Raw genomic sequence first — 23,777 nt, 5'->3', positions numbered from 1 at the left:
ATTCAAGGAGGCATTTTAAAAAAGCATGTAGATTTTACAGAATTTATTGTATGTCTTGGCCATAAGAACATTGAGCCATGACTCCTTCTGGGTTGTTTTTCAATAAGCCAAATACAAAAAATAACCAATACATTGATGTTATTTACCAGGAATTTCTTTTGCAAGGAGATGATTTGTCTCTTAATGGAATATTTGTTTAATACTTCATAATATTTCTGTAACTGTTACAAACTCTTTTGAGTAGAAAAGCCCTGAAATATCTATAGTTCAGATAATAGGAACTCAAAAGTAGAGACACAAGCACAGATTCCTCCAGAAGAATGAGCAGTCACTTTTCAGGGACCTTTGCACCAAACACTAAAAAGGGGGGAATGCCAAAAGTGGTGGGAGGGAAGGGCACAAGAGGAAGAAATGGGCCGTGGTAGACAGGAGAAGGTGGTGACAAAACTGACTTCCCTAAAACACAGAAAAATATTTCCATAGTTTCCTCAACAATGAGGAAGAAACTTTTCCAACTAATATATGAAGAATTAGAAACCCACGAGGATTACACTCATCATGTGATGATAGGAACTCCAGTCCTATCTTTCTGTTGCATTCAAGTCTCTCCCTTAAAGTCTCTCTCTCTCTCTCTCTCTCTCTCTCTCTCACACACACACACACACACACACACACACACACATACACACATACACACACACTTCCTGGACCCCACGGGTCCATCTGGTCCCATCTCCCATCTTTCTCCTTCCCTTGGTCGTTACCTGTACTCTCTGTCTGATACCACAAGTTGGCACACACTTGCCTTTTAATTTCAGCTCAGTTGTCATGGGGGAGTCTTTGACCTCCCATTAGTCAAATCCCCCTACTATGTGCTCTCATAGCCTCGTGTACCTCTTCTTTTTCAAACTGAAACACAATTGTAATTTCATATATTTGGGTATGACAATTTGATGAACATCTGTAACTCTACTAGACTGTGAGCTTCATTAAGGAAGGAATAGTATCTGTTTATTATTATTATTACTCTTTTATTATTATTTTTACTGTGGGACTGTGTCCCCCGAAATTTGTATGTCAAAGCCCTAATCCCCAATGTGATGGTATTTGGAAGTGGTGCCTCTGGGAGAGAATTGGATTTAGATGAGTTCATGAGGGTGGAGTTCATGATGGGATTAGTGCCTTTATAAGAAGAGGAAGAGACCAGAGCCCTCTCTCTGCCCATCATGTGGGGATGCAACAAGAAGGCAGCTGTCTACAAGCCAGAAGGAGCGCACTCACCAAGATCCACATCTGTCCACACCTTAACTTCTCAATCTCCAGAACTGTGAGAAAGAAATGTCTGCTGTTTAAGCCACTCAGTCTACAATATTTTGTTATAACAGCCCAGGTTGACTAAACCAATTACTATTATTATTATTATTTTTTTTTTTTGCGATATGTGGGCCTCTCACTGTTGTGGCCTCTCCCATTGCGGAGCACAGGCTCTGGACTCACAGGCTCAGCGGCCATGGCTCACGGGCCCAGCCGCTCCACGGCATGTGGGATCTTCCCGGACCGGGGCACGAACCCGTGTCCCCTGCATCGGCAGGCGGACTCTCAACCACTGCACCACCAGGGAAGCCCAATTACTATTATTATTATTATTTCCTAGCCCCTAGCACTTAATTGGAGAAAAACATGACATTAGGGGCAAGGAACTGTGAAAATTTTAGATAGTCTCAGTACCTGAACGTCTCCTGTTATGTCACATGAACGCTATTATTCCAAATAATTAGGCTTTTCAGTGCCTTGACATTCTCTGGCACTTTTTGAGGTGGGCGCCCAGCACGACACTAGCTTTCTCTTGTTATACACCTATAGCTCTCTGATTTGCCGTATGCCCGAGCTGCTGTGAGCACTTCTCTCCATGCTGAGTGTTGCCTGAGACAGCCTATTTCTCATGATGACCAGGTCAATTGTGGTTACTGCAAAAGGACTTGAGTCTTACCAGCATTCCTCCACACAAGCTGCTCTGGCTGATGACGTTTCTTCCGTTTCTGGATGAGAGGTCGTTGTCAGTCTACCTAAGAGTGAACCTGGGTATTATTTTGTATTGTGACTCTCTTTTCTAGAGCTTGCTTAGCTGAACTGATTACATAATTCTGGGTCTCTTATGAGTAAACTGTCAACCAGGCCAGACTGTCTGCTGGGGAATTTGAGAAAAATGTTAACTGGGGCTGAGTCTGAGCTTGCCAAATTCACTACATGTACCCTGACATTTAGTGGAGACATTCAGTGCCCTTATACAGTCTCCCAGTGCCCCTGCTTTAGTGAGTAGGATGATGAATTCCTCCCTTGCAGGGTAGAGTTCACTGAACCAAAGTACATGCTCACAGCCTACATCTGGCCAGGGAACAGATTTCCCCCGGACACATTTCTAGAACCTGGGTGGTCGGTCTCATGGGACCTGAGACCTTCTTGGAGGTCGGCTGTCTGAACTGACTATTCGCCACAACATCTTTGGATGTTATCAATCCTCCTTTCAGAAAAATGCAGGGGTATTTCAGAATTTGCCATTAGGTGCTATGCAGCTCTGGCCTCCACTGTGGCTCAGTGCATATGTAACCTCTGGTGAGAACAATTTAAATGCACCATTAATCCCTGGATGGTCACGAGTAGCTGTACCCTCTGGGGTTTCAGTGGAGAGCAACTGGCATCTACTTTCTCATGATTTAGCAATGAAGCCAATAAACTTTGGCTCTGCACCTTGCTGCTTCTACACAGTTTTATTCCCGATTCAATTTGTTAATTTTTTTTTCATGAGAACTTTCTTTGGCTTCACCTCCTTGAGTGACATTGCTTGGGCACAAGGATAATATTGTTGCCTCCTTTAGGGAGGCAATATTGTTGTCCTCCTTTAGGACATGTAAAACAAAGGCCAGGGTCTTATATTCATCTATAGTCCTAATACCTAGTACAGCCCTTGGGAAATTGTAGGTGATCTGTACCTATGAAGAACTGAACCAAATTCTTTTAAGTCTTCTAAAATTAAGGCTCTGTATTTCCCAACGGTATTATTTTGATCCCTTTAACTAATCCAACCCTCTTCATTTTACAAATGAGGAAACTGCTACCCAGACACAGTGAAATGACTTGTCCGAGGTTACACAGCTGGCTGGTGACAGAGCTATGCACTGAATACAGATTTTGGAAATTCAAAGTTAATATGTGTAAAGTACCTAGAGGAGAACCTGACACATGGGACAGATTGTGGGCTTGATGGTGGCCCCAAAATACAGGTGCACATCCACATCCCTAAAATCTGTAAATGTTACCTTTTGGACAAAGGGTCTTTGCAGATATAATTAAGTTCAGGACCTTGAGATGAGATCATCTCAGACTACCTGGGTGGGGACTAAATCCAATGACAGGGCTTCCCTGGTGGCGCAGTGGTTGAGAGTCCGCCTGCCGATGCAGGGGACGTGGGTTCGTGCCCCGGTCCTGGAAGGTCCCACATGCCGCGGAGCGGCTGGGCCCGTGAGCCATGGCCGCTGAGCCTGTGCGTCCAGAGCCTGTGCTGCGCAACGGGGGAGGCCACAACAGTGAGAGGCCCGCGTACCACAAAAAAATAAATAAAAAATAAATAAATCCAATGACAGCTATCCTTCTACTAAGAGATAGAAGCAGAGAAGTTATGGATAACAGGAAGATATTAGAGGGATGCAGCCACAAGGACGCCAACAAATACCAGAAGCTGCAGGAACAAAAGACCAGATCCTCTCCTAGAGCCTCCAGAGGAGGGTGGCCCTACTGACTGACACCTTGATTTCAGACTTCTGGATTCCAGAACCAGGGGAGAATACGTTTCTGATGCTTTAGGCCACCAAGTTTATGGTACTTTGTTATGGCAGCCACAGGAAACTAATACAGCGGGTATTAAAGAAATAAATCCTATTTGAAATTTCTGTTGTCCACTTCTTCCCTCTGTGTCAGGATGTTCACAGATCACTTGTGATTTTAAGTACATGGCAGTTAGAGCTCCAGGACCCCTGCTCAGCACATGGCCTTGATGGGATTCAGGGTAATGTAGTGAAGAGAGAGACCAGTTTGGCTCATTGAATCTTGGGAAATTTTATTGATCTCATGATGCTTACTGGCATCTCTGGAACAGGCAATAAAATATCACAAGTCCAGTTTCCAGGAAGAAATTTTCATAACGATTTATATCATTTCTGTCTGTGTTCATGTTATATAATTTTCTCCAATTCATCCCACCCCCTAATTACCATAACCAGGCACATCCCACGCCATGCTACAGATGACTTACCAGAAGATCTAGAAAAAATAAACCTGTGATTGTGATCTTAGCTTCCAATTCAGAGAAGATTAGGAATTGAATTTCCATTCTTTGTTGCTGCTTATGGGCACTTGGAATCATGTGAAAAATGAACTAGCTTCCAAATACTGGAAAAGACACCAGGTAGACGTGGGTACTCTCCATATGTGGGCACGTAGATACACGTATCCTTCTCCAGCCCAGCATCATCAACTGATAAGACAAGTACACAGACGCAGAAATCATATGTGCCAAATAAGGGAGAAAAAAGAGCGCTAGTCCTATTACAGAAGTTCTAAGACATATATGTGGAATCTCGAAAAATGGTACGGACGAACCTATTTGCAGGGCAGGAATAGAGACACAGACATAGATAACGGATGTGTGGACGTGGGGCAGGAGGGAGTGTAGGATGAACTGGGAGATTGGGATTGACATATATACAGTACCATGTGTAAAACAGATAGCTAGTGGGAACCTGCTGATAGCGCAGGGAGTTCAGCTCGGTGCTCAGTGGCGACCTAGATGGGTGGGATGGGGTGGGATGGGAGGGAGGTCCAAGAGGGAGGGGATATATGTATACGTATAGCTGATTCACTTCGTTGTACAGCAGAAACTAACACAACATTGTAAAGCAACTATACTCCAATAAAAAAAAAATGTTCTAAGGCAAAAGGGGATGCCAGCTACCATCATATAGCCCTACAGAACACAATTTGTCACGTCTTACAGCACAATACAAGTATTATCCAGGGAGCACAGAGTGCAGAATAGTCTAAGGTAGGCTGACTGCAAAGCTTTTCTCCCTAAACTGAGCAGGTATAGCTTAACAGTTGTGAAAGCATGCATTCCCTTCCTTGCTTATACCAACAATGACTGCCAGTGAAAGGGCTTCAGAAGGAACAGACAAGGATGCTGATATCTGAGAGGTCTGGAGCGCTGTCTGAATAATGACACACACCTTGACACAGCTCCTGACCAAGGCCCGCTAAGTGAGCCCCATGGTTGCCCTTATCATGAAATCAAAATATTCCAGAAAATACTGGTTGTTTTAAATGTTCTTGGTTTTGCCTTGTGGAATGCAATTCTCTGTAAAAGGACCCTATGAAAGGACTGTCTGTCAAGCATTTCTAATATTTCAGGAATGAATGAATGAATCTAATATTGTTCCTTTTTTGATTGTGCGATATTATTCCTTGTAGGGAGAATATCTTAAGGTGACCTTAAGATAGAAAGATACAAGTAACTTGTCTGAGATCAAGGCATCTAATATATAGATGACTATTTTCTTTCCCCTCAACATTTAAGGGATAATCTTGGACAATAGACTCAATTTTGAGAGAACTCTTGAATCTTTTGGTCAAGTATTCCAGGTACTTAAATTTCACCCTAAATAAAAAGCTACCTAACAAATCGGCACAATTCAGTTTCAGGCTTTCCCAAAAGACTCTCCTTCCCTGGTGGGCTCAACAAACTGGAGATGTTCATTAAATTAGGATTACTATTTGGCTGTGACAGACAAATGTGTTTCCTGGAGCAATGTTGCTTGTACCTTCAGAGTGTTATATTGCTTTGTTTTAAAAGACATCAGACTGTTTCTTGGTATATTACCAAGAGAGCAACATTAATCCTCATGGCCTCAAGTAAGAATACTTTTCAGTAAACATAACAGTGGGATTACATCATTCAGGGATATAGATCTACACACCATGTTGCCATAAATCTATGTTTTCACAAGTTTTTATACTTTAACCAATGAGTAACAAATTCTCTAAGATTTGCTGGTTCATTCATTCATTCAGTCAGATACTTTTTTTTTCAACACTCAACACATATTTATTCTTCTGAATGTCTGTTCTTTTTCCTTTAGTTCTGAGTACAAGTTCCTTGAAATCTTTAATAGTAATAACCTGATTGGCCTCTCTTCCACTAATAACTTAAGTTTACTGTGATTTGATGTCCTAGTCTTACTTTGGCTCTCTGTTTCTCTTAGAATTGTTCTTCTCATCATCAAACTTCTGGAAATTGTTTGTTGTATACCTTTAAAACATTCTTCTAAACCAAAAAGAGAATTTTGCATTTTCCTCTCAGAATGCCTCACCTCTGAATAATTTCCAGAGTGGCCATGATAAATATTAATAGGAGTTGAGTTTCTCTTCCTTTCCTTTAGGAAAAGGACACTAACATAAATCTCCTGATGTGTGAGTTGAGGTTGCCCTAATGCCCTGTGCAGAGTTACTAGTGTGTCTGTTGCTTATGGGCTATGAAAAAGTAGTTTCAGAAATAAAGGGCCTTTCTAGCTTCTTCTGTTTTAACGTCACTAAGAACAACACTGTTCCTTCAGAAGCTGCGGCTGAGGACTGATCCTGTAAGGAGGAGAAAAGCTCCTGGCCTTACACAAATCAGCGAATCAGCTCAAGGGAAAAAAGGATTGTATACAGGGCGCCACCTATGAACTAAATCTTACTTAAACCCTCAGGAGCAGGTTGGCAGTTTTGGGGGTAGGGTGGTTAGATTTTTTGTGTATGTGTTATTAGTTTTAAAAACCAATATAAAGAATTTTAGAGTGCATGAAGTTTTTGGATTCAAAAAATTAAAATGAAAGCAAGGAACATTTATACCAGCATTGAGAAGATAAGACAGCACAAGGAAGAGCTGAAACCAGGACAAAAGAGTACAATTGATGAGGGCAATTGGAATGGGCTTTTGTCAAATAGTCACAGTGAAAAAATACTCAAATAAATCAACTGGCTTCATTTTTATCAGAGGCTGACACCAAATGAGGACATCGGACTGGACATCAGTCAGTCCCTGACAAACAGAATCCATCTTGTTTTTTCCTTTCTAAAGTGGGACACAGACATAGTTCAGCACTTGAATTGAGTGTTCCTGATTTCATTCAGTCAATATTTATTCATCTCATTGCAGCAGAGCTCAAAACACAACAGAGAGCTGCTTAAGTATTAAACTCATATCATCTCCTAGATGATTTTTTTGTGTGCACGTGTGTCATGTAGACAAGGTAATTGGACAAATGGCCATTTGGGGGTTTTAATGGGTTGCATGGTTGGATACTAACAAATTTAGCACTGGTAAGGTCCTGGAGGGTTACCAAAACAATCCTCTTTCTATCCTTTACCCCCATATCAAACCCATGCTCATGGGGGGCACAAAAACCTTCTTCTTCTAAAAATCTGTCTGCTCCGGTGCACTGGGGTCTGTTCTCTGAACTCTCATAACACTTGTCAAATGGAAGGCTCATCATCGATTTGACATATGTCACATGCTACACTGCAGTGTGTTCAGGTGTTGTGTGTTCATGGGGCTTATCACCTCAACGAAACTGCTAGCTGCTCAAAAGTTTGAATCAAGTCTTCCACTTCCCTGGTCTCCTGACCTGGCATAGAGATAGGTACACACAAAGTCATTGAGTAATTAATTATTAATTTTAAAATATTTAATTATAAATAAATTAACAGTTAATGATAATTGATTATTCATTTACTCTACAAATATTCATAAAGTATCTATTATGTACTTGGCACTATTATAAGTGCTGGAGTTTCAGAACTGATATATCTCTGCCCCCATGGCATCTGTATTCTAGACAGGAAGACAAAAATGAACAAGTAAATAAAATAATGCCAGATTGTGGTAAGGTTTGTTAACAGAAATAACCGTGGGTAAGTGAATATGGAGAACTGGGCTCTTTTAGTTAGGGCAATTTCAGACAACCTCCCTGAGAAGGCGACATGTGAGCTGCAACTTAATATAATTGAAAAAGCCAAAGGAACATCTGGGCATATAGAATCTACCAGGCACTTGAGGCAGAATGAGGTTGGCTTATTTAAGGAACAGCAAGAAGACCCCAGTAGCTAGAGCAAAAAAGTGTAAAAGAAAATGGTGGGTTAATATATATGCAATGGAATATTACTCAGCCATAAAGAAACAAAATTGAATTATTTGTAGTGAGGTGGATGGACCTAGAGTCTGTCATACAGAGTGAAGTAAGTCAGAAAGAGAAAAACAAATACTGTATGCGAACACATATATATGGAATCTAAAAAAAAAATGGTACTGATGAACCTAGTTGCAGGGCAAGAATAAAGATGGACATAGAAAATGGACTTGAGGACATGGGGTGGGAGGGCGAAACTTGGACAAAGTGAGAGTAGCATTGACATACATACACTACTGAATGTAAGATAGTTGGCTGGTGGGAAGCAGCAGCATAGCACAGGGAGATCGGCTCGGTGCTTTGCGATGACCTAGAGGGGTGGGATAGGGAGGGTGGGAGGGAGACGCAAGAGGGAGGAGATATGGGGATATATGTATATGTATAGCTGATTCACTTTGTTATAAAGCAGAAACTAACACAGTATTGTGAAGCAATTATACTCCAATAAAGATCTATTAAAAAAAGAGTATATATATATATGGAAGTAAGACTATATATATGGAATTAAGAATATATATATGGAATTAAGAAAAAAATATATATGCATATATATATATGTTTTGATATGTTGGGAGAAAAATTCAGAAAACTATTTTCTCACTCCTTCATTGTTTATGAAATATGCTTTTTGCCCTCATCAGTACCTCTGATGTGTGTTGGTTTTGATCTCCTAGCCCTTTGCCTCCTCCTACATTAAACTCTGCAGGCATTTTTTTTTTAACATCTTTATTGGAGTATAATTGCTTTACAATGGCATGTTAGTTTCTGCTGTATAACAAAGTGAATCAGCTATACATATACATAGATCCCCATATCCCCTCCTTCTTGAGTCTCCCTTCCACCCTCCCTATCCCACCCCTCTAGGTGGTCACTAAGCCCTGAGCTGATCTCCCTGTGCTATGCGGCTGCTTCCCACTAGCTATCTATTTTACATTTGGTAGTGTATGTATGTCCATGCCACTCTCTCACTTTGTCCCAGCTTACCCTTCCCCCTCCCCGTGTCCTCAAGTCCATTCTCTACATCTGCGTCTTTATTTCTTCAGAACCACTTTTTTTTTTTTTAGATTCCATACATATGTGTTAGCAGATGGTATTTGTTTTTCTTTTTCTGACTTACTTCACTCTGTATGACAGACTCTGGGTCCATCCACCTCACTACAAATAACTCAATTTCATTTCTTTTTATGGCTGAGTAATATTCCATTGTATATATGTGCCACATCTTCTTTATCCATTCATCTGTCGATGGAAACTTAGGTTGCTTCCACGTCTTGGCTATTGTAAATAGAACTTCTGCAGGCATTCTTAAATGCAGGCCAAAAATCTCAACTAGAGAAATACAGAAGCCCAGAATCTCTTTCATACTGTACCATCTCTCACTTATCCAAACCTGAATAAGTCCCACCCATTCATCTTTTTCACTCTTGCTGCCAAGTTGGCATATGGTTGGTTGCTGGAGAAAGTTTCCATAGTGTGTACATGGGTCCTATAACATCCTGTTAGCAAAGATCTGAAATCCCTTCCTCAACTCCATTTAACTCTTGTCCTAGTCTGGGGATCCTAGTAAACAGAACCTGAAACAGAGATTAAATGCCGATGATTTATTTGTGAAGGGATAAAATAATGCCAGATTGTGATAAGGTTTATGAAGAGAAATAAAGCTGTGTAAGTGAATGGAGAGAATTGGGCTCTTTCAGTGCAATCTCAGACAACCTCTCTGAGAAGGTGACATTTGAGCTGCAACCTAACATAATTAGAAAAGCCAAATGAACATGTGGGCAAATCGAGTTTACCAGGCACTTGAGGCAGAATGAGGTTGGCTTATTTAAGGAACAGCAAGAAGATCCCAGTGGCCAGAGCAGTAAAAGCAAAGCAAAGGGGTAGTGACGCAGAGAAAAGTGAGTAGCAGTGGGAGGGATGCATTAGTTATGGTCACTGCTTCATGAAGGGCCATAGAGACACAGCGGTGGGAATGTCCATTTGGCTCAGTGGGGTTTAGAGTAAATATTTAACAACAAGCTCTCCCCGGAGGAAAAGCCCTGATTTCTAGTGTTTGCCAGTTTCCCTGGTGTAAATACTCCTACATGGCTGATTTCAAGCCACCAAGGTGACATCACTGAATGTGAAGTTGGGAAGAGATGCATACAAAGGGCTTTTGAAAACTGTAAGTCAGACAGAGAAAGACAAATATCATATGATATCACTTATATATGGAATTTAAAAAAATGATACAAATGAACTTATTTACAAAACAGTAACAGACTCACAGACATAGAAAACAAACTTATGGTTACCAGAGGGGAAAGGTGGTGGGGAGGGATAAATTAGGGGGTTGGGATTAATCTATACACACTACTATATATAAAACAGCTAATCAACAGGAAGCTACTGTATAGCACAGGAAACTCTACTCAATATTCTGTAATAACCTATATGGGAAAAGAATCTGGAAAAGAATGGATATACCTATATGTATAACTGAATCACTTTGCTGTACACCTGAAACACAACATTGTAAAGCAACTCGACTCCAATATAAAATTAAAATTAAATTGAAAAAAACTGTATGACCCAGCTTCATTATACCACTGAAGAGGCTGCAGAGGATGTATTCGCATAGGCTATGGAGAAACCACGCTTACAATAAATTCCTTATCTACTGGATTCCTTCTCACCTCCTTCTCGCATTGGTCAAATTTCACCCTGGAAGGAGGTAACTACCTTCTACTTCTGGGCAGATAACTGGGCCTCTTTGGCAGCGACTGGAGAACCCAGATTCTGGAAGGAGAAGAAGTCAGAAGCTCTGGGTGTGTGGTTGGTAAGATTCACGTGGCAAAACCACAGATTTAGGCCAAAGTGATGGCTCAGGCAGAATCAGTAGCTACATTTCTAAGAGGCAGGTAAGGCTGAGAGAATCTGAGGAAGTAAATAAGATACGCTTAATTCAGGGACGCTTTGTGCTCCTGAGACACACTTACACCCTCCTAATTTATACCTAGATCCCATACTGCAGTATGGGGCTGTGTGTGTGTGTGTGTGTGTGTGTGTGTGTGTGTGTGTGTGAATAAGATGCCCTTACTTCTTCCCAAGGGGAGAGTCTCAAGCCGCATTTCTTAGACCCCTTCAAAGTGATAACCCATCTCAAACCCTTGCAAGACCTAAGGCCTGAAGTGACCTAGACCCTTTATTTCTGAGGAGTCTGAGACATGAGTTGCCCTTCTTTGGGGAGTTGCAGTTGCTGTTAAGTGTCCATTAACAGTATTACTGGGCTTGGAAATTTAAAAAAATGATTCCCCTCGGATCCAGACGTACTCTTCCCTAATTATTTGTGTAGTAGCAAGCCAAATCTCTCATGGTAATCAGGACCAATTGTTCTTCATGATAATCAGCTACAATTATTCCAGCAACTCCGACTGGTTGCTGGCATGAGAAGCCCAAGATGGCTAAGTGCTGGTCAAAGCTTCCAGTCCAAGGGAATTCTTACTCTTTCCTCTGGAGGAAGTGTTCCACCTCGGACATCCAGGCATCTACCTGGTAGAGACTCAGGCTTCAGGTGTGTGGAGTACACATTCCACAAGCGAGTCACTGGGTGTGACAGGGAGAGGGTCCAGCCATCTTCCATTCTTTGGTTCCCAAACTCATGTACGCTAATTATTAGAGACACAACTCCATATATCACCCTTTGGTTCAATGAATTTACTGCAAGCTGGAAGACACATCTTAGATCCACAAAGATGTCCCTCAGCTGTACCTTAGCTAAGTCTTCAACAGCTGAGGCTTTTGGATAATGGGGTACCTGGTAAAACATGTGAATTCCAGATCATCAGGCCACTATGACATCTTTGTCACAAAAGCAGGCCTTCAGTCTGAGGCTATGGTGTACGGCTATCATGTTGATGGCAAAGACATTCTTCAAGCCCTCAGATTCTGTATGTGTCTGGCTGGCAGAGGCACTGAGGGCGGGAAGGGAAAACCTATATTCAGATTATATATCAGTCTGAGAAGCCATGAACCTGCCTTCTCAAGGCGGAAGGGCAGAGCTATCTTTCACCTACTACCAGGTGGCTGGTTAGTCAGTGGGGCCCCATTAGGGGCTCAGCTTTCTTGTCTGATGCCAGCAGGTTGGGTGCTTGGCAGTGTCAGCAGCTAGAGCGATCCCGGTGGAAGGGAATCCATGCTGAGCCCAGCGTGGTCTCCATCCTTCCGCCATGGCCATTCTGTTCATAGACCCATTGTACTGAAGTGACCATGAAGAAAGGCTGGCTGACATCCCTAGGAAGGATTATTCTGTCCACCTGACAGGATGATGAGAATCTTGACTGCAGTAGACATGTTCTTTGAGTGGGCATCACACCGAGACACAAAGATCTTCGTTTGGGGACCACCTTCCTGTGTCCAATCACACTCTTCCCTAGACCTCCTTGTCACTGATTTCAGTATCCCTCTTCTCAGGCCCCTCACCAGCCAGGCAAACTATTTGCTCCTGCCTAGGCATCAATACATGTCTGTATTTTGGACTTCAGACAACCTCCCTCAAACAAAGGGTCCAACTAAGTGTATGTGTCAAAGCTCTACCTGCTGGGAGGATTTCCCTTTCCTGCTGTCCTCCAGGGCTCTCTTAGGCGGGGCTGTAATGCAGCTGCAGCCCATTTCCGATCACAGCCAACATTATACCAATCTGCCTATAAACTAGGCCAGTGTCCTTTTCTGTTGGTTGATCAGAGGCAAATCACCTTTCATCACCCAATACACACATGTACTCACCTCCAGTGAGGCCATGGTATGGGTTGAAGGAAGTGCCATTGTGGAAGAGCACAGGTTGGTGATAAGGGAGTCTGGACTGTCTCTGCATGTAATTTATCTGTGCTTTCTGGATCTGCTTGAGCTGGTCCTGATTGCATCATTTCTACACCACAATGAACAGATGCTGTGCGTGCCCCAGTGCATAACCAGGTGAATCCAGTAATGCTGAGTTCATAGTGGATGGCTCAGATCGAAGAGTCATGTGATCCCAGGGGTCAGATGCTCAGTATCTACCATGGCCACGTGGTCAATCAGGAGGTGTTTTACAAACACATTATGGTACTTCACCACATACAGAATAGTCTCATCCTAGTCCCTAAGGTTCTAAACTTTGACTCTCCTCTAGGAGCTTGCCAGAGATGCCACATGGTAATCTTAACCATCATGGACAGTTTTGAACACCATAGGATTTGCCGATAAAGCCCAAGGATCAGAGAAGCTTTTCCCACAGCGTGGACCACACAGAACTCTCTCTTGCTCTGTGCTTCATTCAAAACCAGAAAACATCATGAATGGATCATAGCAGTATTCCCAAATGCAGAATAACTTTGCTTCCAGAATTTAAAGGGATCCAACAGATACTCAGCTTCTTTCTTAATGGTAGAAGGAGCAAGATACAACAAATTGGTTCTTTATCTCAGAGAGGATATGCCAGCATGACCAAGGCCGCTAACTCCTAAAATCTTCACCAATGTGGTAGGTCCATGGCTTCATGGTTTTCTCACACTCTGTGGCAGGCAGATGTCTTACCAAGACTGTAGAGTACATGACATTTCCTTCCTTCTCAAGGCCAGTTAGCATGATATCATCAATAGGGTGGACTTTGTGATATGCAACCTAAAGATGATTAAGGTCCCCCATGGATTTTATTATGTCATAAAGTGGGAGAAGTTAAGAGATCAGGACCAAGATAATAAAGGTATACTCCTGCCCTTGCCATGTAAATGCAAACTGCTTTTAATTCTATTAGAGTTTTGAGAATAAATAATTTGTCAATCAGTGCCTACATACCAAGTGCAAGAGGCTGTGTTCATCTTCTTCAGTGATGATACCATATCCAGATAATAGATGCAACTGAGTCTACCAACTGGTTTACGGAAGTTCACTATCATCTGCTAAGATCCGTTAGGTTTTGCTGAGACCAACCAGGTGAGCTAAATGCATAGATGTGACACCACCATGGCTGTATCCTTCTGGTTTTTAATGAGATTACTCATCTCTGTCATTGCTTCAGGAAGGTGATCTGCTTCTGATTTACTATCTTGACTTGGGTGGGGAGTTGTGAGAGGCACTTTCAAGGACTTGGTCATTTCATTGTCATTTTCTTATACTAATGACCCTTATTCCCAGGTCAGGGAACAAATGGGTTAGGGAACCCACTATATTGCTTTGCTAGGGCTGCCATAACTAAATACCACAGACTGAATGACTTAAACAACAGAAATGTATTTTCTTACAACTCTGGAAGCTAGAAGACCAAGACCAAGGTGACAAGGTGATGAGACCAAGGTGACAGCAGGTTTGTTTTCTTCTGCGGCCTCTCTCATTGGCTTGTAGATGGCCGCCTTCTTGCTGTGTCCTCACATGGCTTTTCCTGTGTGTGTGTTCATGTCTGTGGCCAAATCTCCTCTTCTTATAAGGACACCAGTCATTGAATTAGGGCCCACCCTAATGACCTCATCTAACTTAATTACCACTTTAAAGAACTTATCACCAAATATGATTATGTTCTGAAATACTGAGGGGTTAGGGCTTCAACATGTGAATTTGTGGGGAGGACACAATTCAGCCCACACAATGCCTTAGGTTGTATTCCAAAATCCCATTATTATGAAATCATGTTAGAAAATTCAATTTAAATAAAAATTTGAGCTAGTTCATTTATTTTAGGGTTAGACTTCTGTTTCATTCAAAATAAGCCCATTCACAAATAGCATAAAAATAAGTTCTTAACTGGGCCTATGGTATGTATTTTTCAAAACACCAGATGGTATATGCCACCTAGTTCTTACTCATACTCCCTGGCATTCTCTGACTGCAGATATGTCAAAATGCAGCGAGCCTGGGTCGGTGTGTACAAATGTTTTTTCTAACATCTGGGTGTTGGAAAATTATTACTGAGGAATCCAACAAATTATGGTCCCCAGGTGTTCCTGAAGAATTGATTCCTGTGCGGTTCCCAGGAGAGCTAAATCTCGCTGTTGGTGCTTGCACATGGAAAGCAAAGAGAAGCACTGAGTCAATTACCTGAATAATTACAGCTTGAATGAGCCCATCTTTTCCTTATCTAAGTATTTCAGGAGAATTTGAGGGCAGGGACTTAATATGAGATGTCTGGAAAGCTGTCCCTTTCCTCCCCTTTGCTTATGGTTTTCACACACTCTTGATATCAATGGTTCTCAACAGGGATGATTCTTGCTCCCCCTGGGGAACATTTGGCAGGGTCTGGAGACATTTTTGATTGTCACAACTTGAGAGTGCTACTGGAATCCAGCAGATAGAGGCAATGAAGGCTGATAACCAGCTCACATATGAAGCACAGGACAGCTTCCCACAATAAAAATGTTCCAGTCCAAAATGTCAACATTGTCAAGGCTGAGAACCAAATCATGCACTCTCTACACATATAACTACATCTCTGATATGTTATACCCAAAGATTTGTGTGGAAGCCCTGGGGGCAATTAATAGGGTTTGTTTGCTCCTTGATGATATTTATTAAAATTATAAAGCCCAAGTACACAATAAAAAAGCAAAAGAAAGGCAATCTTAGGATACTGTATCTCACTAATTTGGACTAGGACAAGGGTCTCAGCATGCATATAGGAAATCCATTCAAAAATTGCAATTATAATTTTATTTTTAAGAGATGAACCACACATTTGAAATCTGAGCACAGCACGGTTAGATATGAGCTACCTCTTTGGTTGAACTTTGGTCAGACTTAAGTGTTTCTGCCCTCCACCTGATTTCATATTATGTATCTAAATTTTATATCTTAAAAATCTTAATCTTGCAAAGCAACTATCATTTTAAGAAAATTACACATTGTGCAGGAGAACAGTTAAGGTGACTGCATCCTTTAAACAAAGTGGATAGTCCAGAAATTTTCTTGGGATATTAATTTTTCCTTAATGAAGTAAGGAAGTGATCGTTTTATCTGTTGTTGTCTTTCCTACCATAAGATATTTAGCTGTGTGTTTATGAGAAACATGACAGCCAGTCCTTAGATGAGGATTGTAGCCTTGCAAAATCGGAGAAATTTTACAACAAGAAATGTGGTTGGTGATTCCTGCCTCACATTCTCATCTCAGTCTCACAGGGGAAAGCATACCCTGGCACAAAGGACTCCACAGGTTTGATTCAAATCTCCAGGGTTTCCAAATTTGTCAGATTATAAGGAACAATGGAGGTGCTTAGTCAAAACACATTTGCAGGTAGACGTGGCTATTGTAAAACAAGTTTTCCAGGTGATTCTTATGATGTAGCAATGTTGGGGAATTCCACCCTAGGATGTGGGTCCACACACTACAGCCCAGGGACCAAAACTGTTCTAGCACCTGTTTTTGTCAATAAAGTTTTACTGGGACATAGTCATATCCATTTATTTATTTATTGTCTATCACTGCTTTCACACTATCATAATAAATTCGAGTAGTTGCATATGTCCCCCAAAACTCAAACGCTTTCCTCTATGGCCCTTTACAGAAACTGTTTGCTGACACCTGCTCTCCATGGGGGTAAAGTGGTAAGTGATGGGAATGGGGAAAACAGACTCCTCTGCATAAGACTGCAACAAAGCCCTTGCTCTGAAAGAGTCAAATTTATTAAATTTCCCTGGGAGTCAAGCAACTTGAAGGAACTCATTTGCTACTTCATCAAGCCTTATTTAATCCAGAAATGCATTCAGAAATATTAAAAATATGAAGGCTTCTGCCTTTGGGGAAGTTGGCCAAATAAATATAACATAGATAAGTCAATTAAAGCAAAATTATGGGCTCATCTGTATGCTACTGACTAGAAAATCACCAGAAATGTAGAGAAGGCAAGAGGAGATAAGGAAGGTCCTGCCTATGGAAGTGGTAAATAGTAAATACATGCTCAGTTAGTTGACTGCTTGACTAACTAATTTATTGGTTGATACATGTCAGGAGAGTTTGCATCTTGACAAGCAATGGGAAATAAGATTGGGTATTGCTGCATAACCAATTACACCCAAATATAACCCCCATTAAGCCCCCAAGTGGCTTAAAGCAACACGTTTTATTATCTCACACATTTTCTGAAGGTAAGGAATCTGGGAAGAGTTTAGCCTAGTGGTTCTGGTTCAGGGTCTCTCATGAGGTTGAGGTCAAGACATGGCTGGAAGTTTCAGTTGAATGAAAGCTTGACTGGGGCTAAGGGGCCCCCTCCCAAGACGGCCCACTCACATGGCTTTAGATAGGGAGCCTCCCTCTCTTGCTGGCAGTAGGCAGGGGGCCTTCGTTCCTTAGCACATGGACCTCTTCACAGGGCTTCTGAAGTGGTTTTTTTTTTTTTTTTAACATCTTTATTGGAGTATAATTGTTTTACAATGGTGTATTAGTTTCTGCTTTAGAACAAAGTGAATCAGCTATACATATACATATATCCCCATATCTCCTCCCTCTTACCTCTCCCTCCCACCCCCCTCTAGGTGGTCACAAAGCACCAAGCTGATCTCCCTGTGCTATGTGGCTGCTTCCCACTAGCTATCTATTTTACATTTGGTAGTGTATATATGTCCATGCCACTCTCTCACTTCGTCCCAGCTTACCCCCTCCCCGTGTCCTCAAGTCCATTCTCTACGTCTGCGTCTTTATTCCTGTCCTGCCCCTAGGTTCTTCAGAACCATTTTTTTTTTTTTTTAGATTCCATATATATGTGTTAGCATATGGTATTTGTTTTTCTCTCTCTGACTTACTTCACTCTGTATGACAGACTGACGAGACCAGGTTGTGGGCACCAGCCACCCCAGAGCGGTAGCTCACACCAGCAGCCTGAAGTGTTTTCACCAAATGGCCACTGGCTTCCAGCACAAGGAGTGGTCCAAAGGAGAAACAGAAATCAAGGAGGAAGCTGCAATGCCTTTAATGACCTAAAGCAGGTATGCTATCACTTTTTTTTTCTTTTTTTTTTTTTTTGCAGTAAGCGGGCCTCTCACTGTTGTGGCCTCTCCCGTTGCGGAGCACAGGCTCCGGACGCACAGGCTCAGCGGCCATGGCTCACGGGCACAGCCGCTCCGCGGCATGTGGGATCTTCCCGGACCGGGGCACGAACCCGTGTCCCCTGCATCGGCAGGCGGACTCTCAACCACTGCACCACCAGGGATGCCCGGTATGCTATAACTTTTGTCGTACTCTATTTGTTAGAAGTAAGGCCAACCCATATGCAAGAGGATGGGGATCTGGCTCCAACATTTAGAGGGAGAATTGTTGATGAACTTATGAACCTAATGCAAAACCACCACAGATACTGCCAGTAGACGAGAGTCAAAAGGAAGAGTCTGGGACTAGAATAAAGAACTGATGTTCTTCTCACCAGGCTCAGGAAGACATGGTCTGTTGCCATTTGTAAACTCCAGAACCATCAGTCATCATTAATCGACAGAATTATCTCACTTGTGGAATTTTCAACTGGCCTTGTCATAAACCAGCAGAAGGATGTTTTCTCTTGATTTACTCAAGATAAAGAAAGGTCAGTCCTACGATTTCCTCTCTCTGCATGACCTTTCTCTATTACCAGAGAAAAACGGGGGGTGGAGGGGGGGGACTGTAACATTTTTTGTCTTTCATGGCTCCAGTGTGTATATTGTTAAACCAGGCAGAAAAAAGAGAAGCCTCATGATATGATACTATCAAGACAAAGGAAACTAAGTCTCTGGAGTCATTTACAGTGAGAAATATGAAATCTTATTTTTCACAGGCATTTAATAATAGAGTTTATAGGTAAGTAATTAGTTTCATTTATGGTATTGGATTGATATTTATACAGCTGTATCTTTATTCTTCCATCTTTTAAAAGTGTCATCATCCATTAACATGTGTGCTTAATATTATAAGCCACTGGTGATGAATTATGGGCACAGCTCAACTTATTACCACATTTTTAAAGATGATTCTAATAGTACCATTAACTAATTAATTTATCGAACCATGCCTCAAATCTGTTTTACCTGCCTCTATCTGTGGTTTTGGTCATACAGTACTCTCTCACTAATCTTTTGGGGAAATATTTCCTCAAATTCTTACTGAGAAATCACCCCTGGCAAACACTTGAACTCTTGCCTGGGATTGACACCATCCTTAATTCAAAGGGTGAACTCAGATGGCCTTCAATCAATCAGTACATCCTACCCCTCTGGCCGCAGAGATAGAAATGAGCACAGGAACCTAATCAGGTCAGTAAGAGACAGGACCTGGGCTCTTTGTCAAATGTTGTGTAAAGAGAAAAAAAAAAAGCTTAACTCCTTTCCTTGGGAGCCATTTTGCTTGGAAATGCCTTGCTCTGATGTGAAGAATAAGGATGAAGCTAACACACAGAAGGACGAACAGAGGGAAACAAAGGAGTGAATCTTAGTAACCACCAGACGAGCCCCTGGATGGAGACTTAACCAAAGCCAGAGGTGAGTTTTCTTCCACTTGAAATATAACAAAAAACCTTAACTGATAAAATATTTGTTTCATTTAATTGAGCTCTTTTTTGTTTGTCCATATATTTGCTTTCAAAGTTCTTCCTGTGTAGAGGGCACAAATAATACGACTGGGCACTCCCTGGGCCATGTCTCAAGTCTGGTTCAAGTAAATATTACTACAGTTGAGTCGTCTCATTTGTATGTGGACTTGGAACGGGAGAGTATGATTTTTTCCTTTTAAACATTAAGTCTCCCTGTGAGGCATGTTGAAGCTTGTGTTTGTCACGCTTATAGTGCATTCAAAAGCACTCACTAAATTCAATCTTTGAATTAAGCTGTAACCAAGCTTGTATATTCATTAGAGAAGAAAAATTCTCCTTGAAGAAGTTGAAATTGTTTATTGATTTTCATTTCTGTGTTCAAAGGAAGCCTGGCTAAGTCTGTCTCAGCACAGTCCCCATGGGACTAAACAGCCAACAAGTGCATTACACTGAAACCCAACTGAGCAGCTACCAACCAAAATGGGAGGATTCTTCTAAAACTTTATAAATAAATAGTAAGAGGGTGAGATTTCCAGTTCAATAAAGTTGTTTCTTAAAAAGGAATAACACATTTGCCACAGCTGGCAGTAAATGACAGTTTAAGGGAAAACTTGAAAAAGAAATAAAAACAAAGTAAAAGCAGTAGAAAGTGCATTTGGGTAGCATTCTTTTGCGTATAGCTAAGGGTAAAAAGAGAGAAATTTTAAAAAATCACTTCTTCCTTGACTGATAATTTACCCATCTGTCTGGTAACTTCATTGCATAATCAGTTGGGAAGGTGTATAAAGTGACTCAAGAAGGCAAGAATGTGGCTGTCCCATTTGTTAACGGTCACACGTTTCTACATGGACATCCTCTACGCATCTCTGAAAAAGGAATTTACCAGTTTATGAAAAAGAGTATAAATATAAATATTTTATGTATCTTAGAGCAAAAGACAAAAATTAGCTTTTAAAAATGAACGTGAGGGGAGACCTTCAAGATGGGGGAGGAGTAAGACGTAGAGATCACCTTCCTCCCCACAAATACATCAGAAATACATCTACATGTGGAACAACTCCTACAGAACACCTACTGAACACTGGCAGAAGACCTCAGACCTCCCAAAAGGCAAGAAACTCCCCTCGTACCTGGGTAGGGAAAAAGAAAAAAGAATAAACAGAGACAAAACAATAGGGACGGGACCTGCACCTCGGGGAGGGAGCTGTGACGGACGAAAGTTTCCACACACTAGGAAGCCCCTTCACTGGCGGAGACGGGGGGTGACGGGGGCGGGGGGGGAAGCTTCAGAGCCGCGGAGGAGAGCGCAGCAACAGGGGTGTGGTGGGCAAAGCAGAGAGATTCCCGCACAGAGGATCGGTGCCGACAAGCACTCACCAGCCCGAGAGGCTTGTGTGCTCACCCGCCGGGGCGGGCGGGGACTGGGAGCTGAGGCTCGGGCTTCAGAAGTCGGATCCCAGGGAGAGGACTGGAGTTGGCTGCGTGAAGGGGCTAGTGTGCCACAGCTGGCTAGGAGGGAGTCCAGGAAAAAGTCTGGAGCTGCCGAAGAGGCAAGAGACCATTGTTTCGGGGTGCGCAAGGAGAGGAGATTCAGAGCACCACCTAAACGAGCGCCAGAGACGGGTGCAAGCCGCGGCTATCAGCGCGTACCCCAGAGACGGGCATGAGACGCTAAGGCTGCTGCTGCCGTCACCAAGAAGCCTGTGTCCGAGCACAGGTCACTATCCACAACCCCCTTCCGGGGAGCCTGTGCAGCCCGCCACTGCCAGGGTCCCGGGATTCAGGGACAACTTCCCAGGGAGAACGCACAGCGCGCCTCAGGCTGGTGCAACATCACGCAGGCCTCTGCTGCCGCAGGCTCGCCCCGCACTCCGTACCCCTCCCTCTCCCCGGCCTGAGTGAGCCAGAGCCCCCTAATCAGCTGCTACTTTAACCCCGTCCTGTCTGAGAGAAAAAGAGATGCCCTCAGGCAACCTACACGCAGAGGCAGGGCCAAATCCAAAGCTGAACCCCAGGAGCTGTGCGAACAAAGAAGAGAAAGGGAATTCTCTCCCAGCAGCCTCAGAAGCTGCGGATTAAATCTCCACAATCAACCTGATGTACCTGCATCTGTGGGATACCTGAATAGACAACAAACATCTCAAATTGAGGTGGTGGACTTTGAGAGCAATTGTAGACTTGGGGTTTGCTTTCTGCATCTAATTTGTCTCTGGTTTCATGTTTATCTTAGTTCAGTATTTAGAGTTTATTATTATCATAGGTAGATTTGTTTATTGATTTGGTTGCCGGCTTCCTTTTATATATATATATATTTTTTTTTCCTTTTTCTCTTTTTGTGAGTGTGTATGTGTATGCTTCTTTATGTGATTTTGCCTGTATAGCTTTGCTTTTATCATTTGTCCTAGGGGTCTGTCTGTTCTTTTTACTATAGTTTTTAGCGCTTGTTATCATTGGTGGATTTGTTTTTAGGTTTGGTTTCTCTCTTCTTTCTTTTTTTTAAATTACTTTTTAAATTTTTTTGTTTTTAATAATTTTTTATTATTTTTTTATTTTAATAACTTTATTTTCTTTCTTTCTACCCTTTCTCTCTCTCTCTCTCTGCCTCTCTCTCTCTGCCTCTCTCTCTCTTTTCTCCCTTTTCTTCTGAGACGTGTGACTGGCAGGGTCTTGGTGCTCCGGCCATGTGTCAGGCCTGTGCCTCTGAGGTGGGAGAGCCGAGTTCAGGACATTGGTCCACCAGAGTCCTCCAAGCTCCACATAATGTCAAAAGGCGAAAGCTCTCCCAGAGATCTCCATCTCAATGCTAAGACCCAGCTCCACTCAACAACCAGGAAGCTACAGTGCTGAAGACCCTATGCCAAACAACTAGCAAGATAGGAACACAACCCCACCCATTAGCAGAGAGGCTGCCTAAAATCATAATAAGGTCACAGACACCCCAAAACACACCACCGGACGTAGTCCTGCCCACCAGAAAGACAAGATCCAGCCTCATCCACCAGAACACAGGCACCAGTCCCCTCCACCAGGAAGCCTACATAACCCACTGAACCAACCTTAGCCACTGGGGGCAGACACCAAAAAAAACGGGAACTACGAACCCACAGCCTGTGAAAAGGAGACCCCAAACACAGTAAGTTAAGCAAAATGAGAAGATAGAGAAACACACAGCAGATGAAGGAGCAAGGTAAAAACCCACCAGACCAAACAAATGAAGAGGAAATAGGCAGTCTACCTGAAAAAGAATTCAGAGTAATGATAGTAAAGATAATCCAAAATCTTGGAAATAGAATGGAGAAAATACAAGAAACGTTTAACAAGGACGTAGAAAAACTAAAGAGCAAACAAACAATGATGAACAACACGACAAATGAAATTAAAAATTCTCCAGAAGGAATCAATAGCAGAATAACTGAGGCAGAAGAACAGATAAGTGACTTGGAAGATAAAACAGTGGAAATAAGTACCACAGAGAAGAATAAAGATAAAACACTGGAAAGAATTGTGGACAGTCCTAGAGACCTCTAGGACAACATTAAATGCACCAACAATCGAATTATAGGGGCCAGAAGAAGAAGAGAAAAAGAAAGGGAATGAGAAAATATTTGAAGAGATTATAGTTGAAAACTTCCCTAATATGGGAAAGGAAATAGTTAATCAAGTCCAGGAAGCACAGAGTCCCATACAGGTTAAATCTGAGGAGAAATATGCCAAAACACTTATTAATCAAACTATCAAAAATAAAATACAAAGAAAAAATATTAAAAGCAGCAAGGGAAAGGCAACAAATAACATACAAGGGAATCCCCATAAGGTTAACAGCTGATCTTTCAGCAGAAACTCTGCAAGCCAAAAGGGAATGGAAGGACATATTTAAAGTGATGAAAAGGAAAAACCTACAACCAAGATCACTCTGGCCAGCAAGGATCTCATTCAGATTTGACGGAGAAATTTAAACCTTTACAGACAAGCAAAAGCTAAGAGAATTCAGCACCACCAAACCAGT

The sequence above is a fragment of the Globicephala melas genome, chromosome 1 (assembly GCF_963455315.2).
Source record: "Globicephala melas chromosome 1, mGloMel1.2, whole genome shotgun sequence".
NCBI classification, from domain to species: domain Eukaryota; kingdom Metazoa; phylum Chordata; class Mammalia; order Artiodactyla; family Delphinidae; genus Globicephala; species Globicephala melas.
Note: the sequence above shows the minus strand (reverse complement) of the source record.